The sequence below is a fragment of the Zootoca vivipara genome, chromosome 3 (genome assembly GCF_963506605.1).
Source record: "Zootoca vivipara chromosome 3, rZooViv1.1, whole genome shotgun sequence".
NCBI lineage: Eukaryota > Metazoa > Chordata > Lepidosauria > Squamata > Lacertidae > Zootoca > Zootoca vivipara.
Window position 1 is genome coordinate 52644740 of NC_083278.1, and position 12554 is coordinate 52657293.

The window sequence follows — 12554 nt, forward strand, 5'->3', positions numbered from 1 at the left end:
ACCAATAATAAAAATAATGGTGTCAAATGATAAAAGTAAGGTGAATCTTATTTTTTTTGGGGGGGGGAGGGGGTTATCTTGAAAAAATGGCAAGTTTTCTACCTGAAAATCTAGATCACTGAATATTTGGTATACTGCTTGTTTTTGACATAGTGCTTATTCTTGTTTACTACCTGATAAGTTGAAAGAAACCTCAGGGGCTCTGCAAATTAAAGGGACCACTTTCTGTATTTGCATTTATCTTGATTTAAATCCATTTTTAATGGTATTCCCCCCCCCCTAATACTTCTGCATGAACATTTTCTGTCACTCAGTTAACCAAGGCAAAACTACTAATCAGCTTCAGGGATAGGAATGTTTTCCCTCCAGTATAGCAAAGTATGAGTTAGGTTAAGACCCCAATAGTCTCTGTTGTTTTGGTTCTTGCAACTGATGTGTGGATAATGATTTCAGGTTATTGAATTCTTTTTGTGCTAGCAAACTATGAAACAAGTAAAATGTCTCAACACCATCTAAAACCTTCGGGAGCTATGGGTCTCCATGACACACTGTTTCAAAATAATGCTTTTTCATCTTTCACATTATTAAAATAAATCCTTACTTTGAAGAAATATATTCCCTAGAAGAAGTTCAGGCTAAGAATGGATTTTAAAAGAAAAAGGTCATGGCTTTCTCTCATTGTAAAAATTAATTTGTTGGTCTTGACATTAGTGAATGTCAGACTAATGACTGAATGAGATCCTAAAAATCCAGCAGTTTTCCATCAAATTTATAGACTCAAGAGCCCATGCAAAATAAATTCTTTTTTTATAGTCTATTTCAACAAGTTAGTGCAAATAAGGACAGAGCTTCTGAATAAAGAAATCAAATATATGCAATATTTCTTGCATGTTTTCAGGAATAAGAGACAAAGATTGCCCCCACTGTCACTATTTTGTGGGAGGGCTTCCAGCACAAGCCAGAAATTTAGGCTCGTACTTTCAAAGTGGATTAAAGGGTTCTGTGAACCTTGTGAAGCAAAACTACATTTTTTTAAAAAGGACTTTTTGCAGCTAGAAAAGTGATGGAGAAAGGCACTGAAAAGTGTGAGATGAAAGGTTGTTCAATATGAAGATGTATCAACATCCAGAAAGCAATTCAAGGGTGAAAGCTCATTGCCTGTCCTGCAAACAAAGGGGGATGAATGCTCAATAAAAACTGAGTACAACCTAAACTCCATGTAAGCTTTGTGCAAACATACCAATATGAATGCCCAGCAAACAGATTGTCTGAAAGAGCCCACAGTTGCATACAACATGACCGACCCTTGAACTAAAAAAGCTTAGCTACCCCTAGGCTACACATTTAGCAGGATTGTATTAAGTGGCTAAGATTCAGTCATAAAATGGCTTGTGATGTACCAGATTAAGACAACATGCAGGACATGCAAATACACGAGAAGTCTATAATCTTAACAGAGGTGGAGCTAGCTGCTCTGGCACCCAGAGCGGTGCACATGCTGTGTACCCGGGGACGGGGCTAGCCGCCTGCTGGGGTGGGGTGAGCGTCCCAGGGGGGCGGGGGGCAATGTCACCCCCAAGGGATGACACCTGGGGCGGACCGCACCCACCGCACCCCCTTCCTCTGCCAGTGAATCTTAATGATTGCCACATCCAGTCCTAACATTAGGCGGAGTGAAGCAGCTACATCAGTTGACAGATAATGAGGGGTGGGGAGTGGACAGAGCTGTGCGTGCCATGCAGTATTCCCGGAACTCTCCAAAGTAGCTTGTTGCCCTCACGTGAAGTGAAAGATACTGTCTTTGTACCAGTGTTGAAGTAAGATTCAACTGCCAGTCTGATTCAGCTTCTGTATCTGGCATATAGTTCTTTTGTCACTGCCTTAGGGCATGGATGAAAAATGTCTTGAGGTTATGGTCCTAATTGTAGATCTATCTCAGTCAGGCCGAAGGTGAAGCCATCACTTAAGAGGTTTGAGATCGAACAGATTCATAGGCTGCAGAAGAAGGAAAGTTCATTGATAAAATAGTTCATCATTTCGAAAATCTATGAATGATTTTGGACCTTTCTTACGCTGGATAGAAAAGCCTACCTGCACTGCTTCATTTTTACTGTCAAAAGTCAATTATTCATATAATTGTAGTGCTAAAAGAAAATGTATTGTCTTGCTGATGATCACAAAATCTGCAGAGTAAATTGATTCATGTGTACATTATCACATTTAGCTGTTACTAAAAGGTAGAAGAAGAAGAAGAGTTTGGATTTGATATCCCGCTTTATCACTACCCGAAAGAGTCTCAAAGCGGCTAACATTCTCCTTTCCCTTCCTCCCCTGCAACAAACACTCTGTGAGGTGAGTGGGGCTGAGAGACTTCAGAGAAGTGTGACTAGCCCAAGGTCACCCAGCAGCTGCATGTGGAGGAGCGGAGACGCGAACCCGGTTCCCCAGATTACGAGTCTTCCACTCTTAACCACTACACCACACTGGCTCTCTAGAGGTCATTGTTTTGTTTGCATTTTAATTTCCATGTTCCTTGTCTTAGTTTGTTGGGGGCATGCTCACTAGAAAAATCAGAGATGCCCCCAGTAGCAATAATCCTATTTGGGAGTCATAGACAGAATAATAATAATAATAATAATAATAATAATAATAAATTCAGCACCATAGCTGCCAAGTTTTCCCTTTTCTCGTGAGGAAGCCTATTCAGCATAAGGGAAAATCCCTTTAAAAAAGGGATAACTTGGCAGCTATGTTCAGCACATAGAACAAGTTAGTTAGACTAAAATAAACTGTCTTAAACTGGCTTAAAGACAGACTCAGAAGATGGTATTCAACTAAGTTGGAATCACAGTAGACCCATTGACATTAGTTGACCTAACTTAGTCATGTCCATTAATTTTAGTGTCCCTATCCTGAATAAAACTTCATTGCCATAAATATCAGAAGATCATGTGCTGGCCTTGAGAACCTGGTTTCAACACATTGCTGAGCTAGCAACTCCCAAGAGCCTTAGCTGGATTCTTACCTACTCCAGTTTCTCATGTGCAAAATGGGACCAAATGATAAGTGGTCTAATAACCTTGACATGAGAATGATAAAGTTAATGTATTACTTTAGGTACAATTGAAATAAATAAGAGTTGGCAGTCACTGCCAGCTCGGACCCCATTGATGTATATGTCAAGTTAAGATTTATCACTTTACACTCATTTATATTGGCCCACATTTGTGATTTTCATGCCCAGTTTGGAGAAATAATTTTAGAGCTCTTCACAACTCTTCCTTTTAATTTCCCTGAATAGTTTGGTGTCATCTGGAAACATGGCACCTCAGTGCAGAACGTTATATCAACAAATCCCAATACAGATCCTTTAGGAGGCACCACTTGTTACGTCCCCCACATTGTGAGAACTATCTATTTATTCCTACTCTCTCCTTCCTGTTATTGAACTTCTGATTCATAAGATGATTTCTAAATTTGTTCAGGAGCCACTGGTGAGGGACTTTAGCCCTATATGGGCATTCCAAAACAACTGGCCATAATCACATAGGTGGGAAGAGCAAGGCTGGATGTGCTTCTCCCACTCTCAATACCTTCTGTATTGCTTCTATCTGCCTGCTTGTTGACACTCTCAGTGAACTCTAAAAGCTTAGTGAGACCATACCTGCAGAAGCCAGAAGCCAAGTTGTTACTTCTTCAGCAAGACTAAATATAGATGACAACTCATCAGGCTGTGTCACGCCACTTCCCAAGGCTATCTCGTCCATCCTACACAGCTACCTGATTCTTCTTGATATTAGTCTTAGCTTGGTGTCGCTTGTCTATTGCGCCAACACAAAACTAATCCCAATACTGTACACAAAGGAGAGAAGCTGCAAGGCTGGTAGATTTGAGGCTAAGACTTAACCAATGATGTCCTTTATGAGAGGCCTCCAAAACTGCCGAGGTGGTTGGAGAGACTTCCCTGGTGGAGCCTGCCCTGCAAATAAAGCACATTTCTTTCGTTAATTCAGATATGAGCTCTGCGTTTCACCCCTCTTCTTTTTGTCTTCTAAAATTTGCTTTCTGCTTTCTCGGTCTACAATTCCCAGTGCTTCCTTGAGACACTGATGACTTCCCTTGGCATACGGTTGCTGAGCTGGCCTCTGGCTGAGTTCTCCACCCCAGCCCCTGCACTGAGATCACATTCAGTGCTTATGCTTGCTTCAAAAACGCTGGATAAACAAGATTACCCCCTTGACACACTTCCCCCTTTCTGCCACTTTACAGCTGCGAATGGGCTTGGCTGCAGACCTTCCTCGGGGCAGAGGTTAGTCTGAAAAGCCTCGACAGAGCCCTCCCGTTCACCCCTGTAGTTCATCTTCCCAACTGAAATGAAGCTGGTGCAGTCAGGTGTTGCTCTGTTTGGGCTGTGCTGCTGAAAATCTGAAGAGAATGTCACAGCTGTTCAGTTCTGCTTGCACAGAAGACATTGGGCTCCCAGCCATGTGGGCATAATAGCAAGGCTACGTGCCACCTGCAAAAGGCACCTGATCATTGTGAGTTCCTCTTCTCTCCCTCCAACCCCCCTCCCCCGTCTCTTCTGCAGCTAACTGGCAATATTCCACTATTACTGTATTCATAAAGATTCAAGGTTAAAAGAAATCCATCAATGTTACGTACAGAAGCTGAAGGTGAAGCTTTTTAAATACCAAGGATATTAAAAGAGAAATGACACCAAATAATGTCATACATGCACCTTGTAGCGTCTCCCTTATGGGCCTGTCAAATTAAGTTCCGTTAGAAGCAGCAGTTATCTTGCACAGTTTTTTTTTTATTGTAGGTTGTTTGTCACTCAGGCACTTTGCCCTGATGAAATACTATTCCCCGAACTAATGTTTTTTACTAGGAGAGAGGGGTTGAAATCATATCAGAGAAGTGCTATATGCTCCAGGATGACAGAAACAGTTATGATTATGGCTTACGGCAGTTACCAAATTGCCCCAAAATGGGCAGGGTGACTTCCTTGTGAAAAGGAGATGTTTCACCCAAAGTTAATGTTTATACGAACAGGCGGCTTTCTGCAATTTAAAAAAAGTGTTTCTCAGAAGGCAGGTTTACCTAAAAACTGTAGGGATTGACAATAGATAAATGGCTGTTAGAAAATGTGAAAAGTGGCTTTTCTAAGCCAGGCTGGCAATTTTCCTGTTACTGCCGCCGCCCTTACACTATGCTGGCTGTAAAATGACGAGAGCTTTCGCTGAGATTAATTAAATCAATCAAAATAATATTTGTTTTCTTGGCCATTTTACTGAGATCTCGAAATGGGCCTGCTGAGACCTCCCCCTCCCCAAGCAGTTGTTTGCTACGGTATTATGCTTAGGACGTATCAGTGACTTCCAGTGCTAATAGCTTCCCTCCTGCTGGTTGCGTTATCAACAAAGGTTTTTGCACAGCCCTGATTGTCAGAGTTGAGGTACTTTACTGCTTCTTCAGCACTGTTCCTTTGAAGACAGGACCGCATTTGGCATGTCAGAAGAACACATTAGAGAAAATCACTTTTCACAGAGTTGTGTACAAAGTCATTCGTTAACTGGCTCTAATCCAAGACAGTTCCTTGTTTCTGAAGGAGGGTGACCTGGCCCTCTCTGTATTTGTTATCCTCGTCTGCCTTGACTGCCTTTCATGAGAGCACTTGGAAGAATGGGGACGATTACTGCTATGATTACTAATTTATTTATTTACTGTATTTATATACCACCATTACCTTCTAAGGATCTTAAGGTGGTGTACATGGTTCTCTTCCTCCTCATTTCATCCCCATAACAACCCTGTGAGGTAGGTTAGGCTGAGAGGTAGTGACAGGCCCAAAGTGAGCATTATGGCAGAGCCAGGAGCCGAAAGCTGCTCTCTCAGGTCCTAGTGCAATGCTCTAACCATTACGCCACACTGGCTCATGGTGATGCTGTCAGTTAAATTAAGTAATGGTCGTAGCTCAGTAGCAGAGCACATGCTTTGTTCATCCTATGTTCATCGCTAGCATGAGTCAAGGTAGGATGGGGAAAAGACCTTTGTCTGAAACCTGGGAGAGCCTGAGGCAAATGTACCGCACTGTCACCTCCCTTACCTGGGTTGTGTGGTGAGATCTCACCAATATATTGTGAGATGTCATGCACTCTATGAGATCTCGTGAGAACTCCACAGAAGCTGGTGGCGGAGCATGCTTACAGGAGAACCGCCTCTTGGGCTTCTGCTGCCTGAGGCGGCTTCCTCACCCTGTTGTTTGGGTGGGCTGGCCCTGTTCCTTTGGAACCATCATTTCTGTGGCTTGTAGTTTAGCTCATTCCAGAGAAACCATGAGCTGTAGTCAAGGTTTCTTCAATGGTTTATCGCTCAGCACAGCGCAGCAACAGAAGTATAGGAGGAACAGAGCAGCCATGATCTCTTCACTGAAAATCTGCTCGTCACACAAAATGATAGTTCAGCTTGGTGTTATGTCTGGACATGGTGGGACTTCAATGGGCTATAGGAACTGCACGTTAAAATAATAATAATAATAATAATAATAATAATAATAATAATAATAATAATTTATTACATATCTGGCTGGGTTTCTTAAGAATTTCTTACATTAAGAGAATAAATTATAGCTTCCTGGTTAACAGAGGAGAACACAGTTCAATCAGGCTTTTCAGCCTTGGACTCCTAGTACCTTGTATCAGGGAGATTTTATCTGGTAAGAGGATTGTTCCTCAGTCTTAACATTTGAATTACTTTCTTTCTTTTCTAAGTATCCTTGTGGTAAAAAATCCTGTTATCAGTAGCAAATCTGGAATGGTTGCTGCTGCTGTAATTACCTCGATTTCCCTCCAAAGTTGCTTGTGATGTTGTAGCACCGCTAAAGCAAAAGATTTTGCTCCCTCTCAGGTAGAATCTATCAAGTCTCTTAGAGATTACTTTTTAAAGATGTTGTTTTACCTCTTGGAATCACAGAATTTAAGGCCCTGGGGATTGCCTGAGTTGCCACAGAATTCTGCTTAAGGGCAGTTGAAGCCGACTAGTGACTCTGAGGACAAAAGAAGGCTTACACTGTGAGGGAAGGTAACACAATTTCTGTAATAACATCAAATTATTTTGGGTTTATACTCAGCCCTGTAGCTGTGAGCCTTTGGGGGAATGTTTGCAGAGGCCTACGAGGAGACAAACAGAAATAATTGGGAAGAAAAGCAACCACGAGGCGTTTGGTGATATGGGATATATACCAACAGTGAAAGTAGTTGTGACTTCCCTGAATTTTTCATTGTCTATGTACTGTATTGTTCTGGGAAAAGCTTCTCTCAGTACTTTACACAATTAGCATCCATTGAATAATCAGCAGGATCTACAATACAAAGGTGCTCCTGGATCCAGCTCTGAACCTGGATGTCCCAGTGGTGCTTATGGCCAAGAGTGCTTTTGCCCAGCTTACAGTAGGCTGTTGTGCCAGTTATGCCTTTCCCCGAACAGATCTGGCCATGATGACACACACAATGCGCTGTATGTGGAGCTGCCTTTACAAAGTCTCTGGAAACTTCAGCCAGGCTGTTGACATGAGCCAGTTATCAGCAACATGTGGCTGCCATGCTGCCATATCACCACCAGCTTCCAGACCATTTCTGGGCCCAATTCAAAGTGCTACTTTCCCCTCTACAACCCTAAATGGCTTGAGACCAGAACATCAAGAAGGATCCCCCTCCTCATACTCAACTTTAAAAATCTTCAGAGGTTTCTGCTTTGCATCCCAATTACTGCTGCTACTATTGCTGCTGCTGCTGCTACTGTTATTATTACCTGCTGTTCACCAACAGGTCCCAAGGTGGGTTACAACAATTTAAAAATCAGTGTTAAAATACAAATCACAGTCACAGGAATATCTAAGATGCATTTGGGTTGTGGTTTGAAAGAGGATCTTTTCTGTAGTTGCTCTGGAACTTCCTTCTGAAGAGGTCTTCCTTCCTTCCTTCCTTCCTTCCTTCCTTCCTTCCTTCCTTCCTTCCTTCCTTCCTTCCTTTAGGTATATTTTTATTGATTTTTTCATGTAGTAGTATTTATTTATCCACCAAAGACAGTCTTCACAAGGCACCTACAGAAGAGCAGGTTGCTATGTTTCTTTGCAACTGCAGTGGTACCTTGGTACTAAAATGGCTTGGCTCCCAAACAAATCGGCTCCTGAACGCTGCAAACCCGGAAGTGTTCAGGTTTGTGAACGTTTTTTGGAAGCTGAACATCCGACGCGGCTTCCAATTGAGTGCAGGAAGCTCCCGCAGCCAACTGGAAGCTGTACCTTGATTTTCGAACAGTTTTGGGAGTCAAACGGACTCCTGGAACAGATTAAGTTCGAGAACCAAGGTACCACTGTAGTTTGTTTGGTTTCTGATTCTAGGTGCCTGAAGAAGAAAATTTACACCAAGTCATCTTTGCAAATGGTCAATAGGCTAAATTTTGCATCAGGTGCCACAAAGTGCTGAAAAAGGTTATTGAAAGACTTCTTTCTCAACATTTTCTTGCCAGGTTTCACAACCAACACATGTGGTGGAAAATTCTCCTGAGAGTTCTGAAGCGTAAGGTAGGGCAAAATGTTATTTAATACAAGCATGCCTGTTTCTTCCAATGTCATTCCCTGGCCACAATGTGAGTTCAAAGGGAACGTCTCAGTTACAGTTCGTATGGCAGATTGTTCTCAGATTAGGTGATGTAGCTATGTTCACATGAAATGGTTGGAGACTCATGGACAATTTACCAGGATGTCTTTATGAATCCTGAGGGGATCTGGAAACAATTGTTTCATCATTAAACTCACAGTTTGTCTGCATATGCTCCATCTGGGGCTAGTCAGGAGCTTAAAAGCCCTTCTGGATGTAATTGAAACTCTCAGGAATTCACTACCCCCCCCCCCCCGAGCTGCCATCCAGTGTTTTCATGGGTGGAATCAATGAATGGTGGCACAAGTTAACATGGTAAGTTAAGCGCTGGTGTCTTAAAATTACATCCTGGAAGTTGATTGCTTAGAACAAGCCCAACATAATTTAGCCCAGAAGATGGAAAAGGATAAATAAGATGACTGCCTTATTGAACAGGCTAGAGAAAAGGCTTTAGGGGGAAACTAACTGAATAAAAGTATACTGAGATCGTTAGGAAATGAAACTTTGTATAAAACAGAGTGTAAACAGATTAATAATGAATGCCTATTCTTCAACATTTCCCCCTCTCTCTGTTCAGTAGTTTTCTTATTCTAGCCATGCACAAAGAGTTCCAAAGGATAACTCTGGTTGGAAAATAGAAAAATACCAGTGAATAGCTGCAATATAAAAAGGTTCAGCCAACTCTACCTCTGTGTAGGACTGGTTGCTTAGTACTGAGAAACACTTTAGGTGAATGTGGCCAAGAACTGATAGCATGTTAATAATATCTATCAGTTGCCAATGTTGTGCCATACCACAGCTTAGCCTTCCAAAGAAAAAGCAAGCAAGCAAGCAGTGAAGTTCTGTAAGTATGTTTTTAAAACTATTCACTGCATAAGATTATATTGTCCCATCTGTCTCTGTCCCCATTCTCATTTTTCAAATGCATTTGGGCAGTGATTTTCATATTTAACTTGACATATTTTGTGGGTAATTATCCTTTTTAAAAAAAGAAGCATGGTTGCTCCCTTCCTTTGCTTACCTATGTGCGGCTCAGACCTTGCCTCTGCATGTAGGGGTGTTGCGGAGTTTGGTGTTGCCAAGTCACCTCTGAGAGGTCTCCACATTTTCATTGTGATATCACACCAGCATGGCCACATAGAACTCTAATTGGTGGCCACTGATGTATGCAGTCTGTTGGGGAAGTGTCCTCAATGCGCTCTTTCCATGTTCTAATCTTTCCTGTGTTATGCAAAGTGCTCCTCCCTCTTTGTGCAAAGTGCCTTTCTCTATATTTTCAGCCACTGGGCTTTTCCCTTGTGTGCTCTAAGTGTCTGTGACATGCAGCCAGTCTGATATAGCTCCAGGCTATATTACCCAGGGTTGGGTGGGTGTTCATATGCAGAATTATGTCATATCCTGTCCTCTGTTGCATTGATGTGCAGTATGGGGGATGAGTTGAATGGAAGGTTTTTTTCTTCTTACATCAGCTCTTTCATAAAGTTCCACCATCTTTGGGGACAAGTTTGAGATCTGAAGGCACAGGAATTGACATAGGTTTATGCCTACCCTATCCTGACCATCCATGTCAACACCCTATTTAAAATTCTACATTGGTAGAGTTGTGTTAATGTAGCACAGAACTGCACTGCACTGGCATATCTTTGCAGTTGTGCTGGCATATCTCATGTGGCGCCAACATTCCTCATGTTCCACACATGCATTGTGGGGCTTCTGCAACTTCCCATAGCCCCTTTAGCTGGTGTGCCTTAAGATGGTGATAATGAAGAAGGATTTATTAGTCATTCAGTATCAAATGGTCTCCAGGCAACTTGCAACTGATTTAAAAACATAAAAATATTTAAAGCAAGAACCATTATTGATGAACTTTATAATGTTACAAATCCATACCAACCTTCAGTCCCCCACTGCAATATTATTAGCAGTTCAAAACATCATCTAAATAAAAAGAAGAGGCCAGCCCATATTATACCAAAAGAAACCACAGGAATAAGCCTATCATGCAGAATTGCACCTTTTGTGTCATAGTAACTGTTGAAATCAATACGTATATGAGCTCCTTGGATACATTCAGATTCAGGGCAGGGAAACCCGTGGCTCTTCAATTGTTGCTGGAGCTGATGGGAGATGGCTCCAGCAGTATCTGGAGGGTCACAGCTTCCTCACCCTAATGGGTAAATTGAGCTATTTCTTTTCTTACAGTGTGGATGGCTTGCAAAGGTGGGTAAAATGAATTCAAACTCATCCAGTTGTTGCCCCAAATGTATTGCAAACTGCTCACCAGTTTGTCAAAGGGATCTTGGGAATGGCAAGTTGCAGAGGGTATTTGGGAGTCTTTTATGAGACCAGAGACTGCTCTGGGTGATCAGAATCACTTTAGGATGATTTAAAACACTAAAAACCTAACAAAACAGTATTTGAGGCTTTTGTGATACTGTATTCTACCTTCACTGTTGAAGGCAGTATACCACAAGTGGAGAGAGTTTGTTGAGCTCAGGTTCTGCTTCTGGGTTTCCCATAAGCATCTGGTTGTCCACTTGGAGACAAGTGGGCAGTAGACAGATCTAGCAGGGCTCCTCTTTTTTCCTAAGGTAACCACCATCGCCTCATTACCTTTCTTTGCAACCAGGTTGATATTAGCTCAGAAGAAAAGGTGGCCATGGGATTTAACTGATTTCTTACCTTTTGGAGCTGGTCAAATTATGGGAACGTAGCCCAACAGGAGACAGTTGTTGGTTCTCAAAGGCTTTCCTCTCAGTAGCAGGTACATTTATAATTCAATTGACTCTTTTTGGTACGCCTTCTTCTAATTTTGTTTTCCAGAGGAAAGATTAACTGTGGAAGTGAGAATTTGCCCCTTATAGGTTAAAATAATGATTATACTTGACAAGAAAATAACTTGCTGCATGCAGCCTTGTTATTTTGTAAATTTATTTAATGGGCTTCATTTTTCCTACCTGGCACATTTGCCTGTTGAGGATATACCCAAGTTTAAGTGCATTTTTAATGGTTTAAGCAGTTTCTGATTCCTTACATAAACATGATAGAATGCACCTCTTTTCGTCTGATTTCTGGAAAACATGCATTAAGGGAGGAAAAAACAGCATTAGCAACAATAATGGGAAAATAGTGCACCTGTGAAGAGAGTCTTCCCACTTCTCAAGTGCCTTTGGCCTTCATTGTTGTTAATAAAGGGACCCCTGATCATTGACCGACTCTGGGGTTGCGGCGCTCATCTCGCGTTATTGGCTGAGGGAGCTGGCGTACAGCTTCCAGGTCATGTGGCCAGCATGACAAAGCCGCTTCTGGCGAACCAGAGGAGCACACGGAAACAGGGCCGTCTTAAGCATATCTGGCGCCCTGGTGCAAAGATCCCTCCGGCACCCCCCCCGCCCCGTTTCCCAGCGCGGCTGTCTGGCAGGCGCAGTGTGTAGCGCATTGCGCCACCCAGCCTTGCCTTAGGGCCGGCCCTGCACGGAAATGCCATTGACCATCCCGCTGTAGCGGTACCTATTTATCTACTTGCACTTTGACGTGCTTTCAAACTGCTAGGTTGGCAGGAGCTGGGACTGAGCAACGGGAACTCACCCCGTCGTGGGGATTCGAACCGCCGACCTTCTGATCGGCAAGCCCTAGGCTCTGTGGTTTAACCCACAGAGCCACCCGCGTCCCACCATTATTGTTATTACAGTACTATTTTGCTAATAATAACCGCAACAGACCTGGATGACCAGAGGTACAGTGCCAAGACGAGAATGTTGGCAGTGCAGATCAACTAATGGACTAGGGTGGGGTAATCGGTGTGTGAGAAATCCTGACAGAAGGTTCATAGGTGAGCCTAGTCAGGCAAGGAGAATCACCCATACTACCTCCTTTTACATTAAGGAAAAGGAC

The 12554-nt window shown here is 42.6% G+C and overlaps 1 long non-coding RNA gene across 1 annotated transcript; it reads left to right on the forward strand.

Annotated features, from left to right (window-relative positions):
• Positions 1-4226: 4226 nt before the first annotated feature.
• LOC118082174 (uncharacterized) lies at positions 4227-12044 on the forward strand. Its single transcript, XR_004692204.2, has 3 exons — positions 4227-4538; positions 6973-7080; positions 8530-12044. It is a non-coding gene; the product is annotated as an uncharacterized LOC118082174 (long non-coding RNA).
• Positions 12045-12554: the final 510 nt, after the last annotated feature.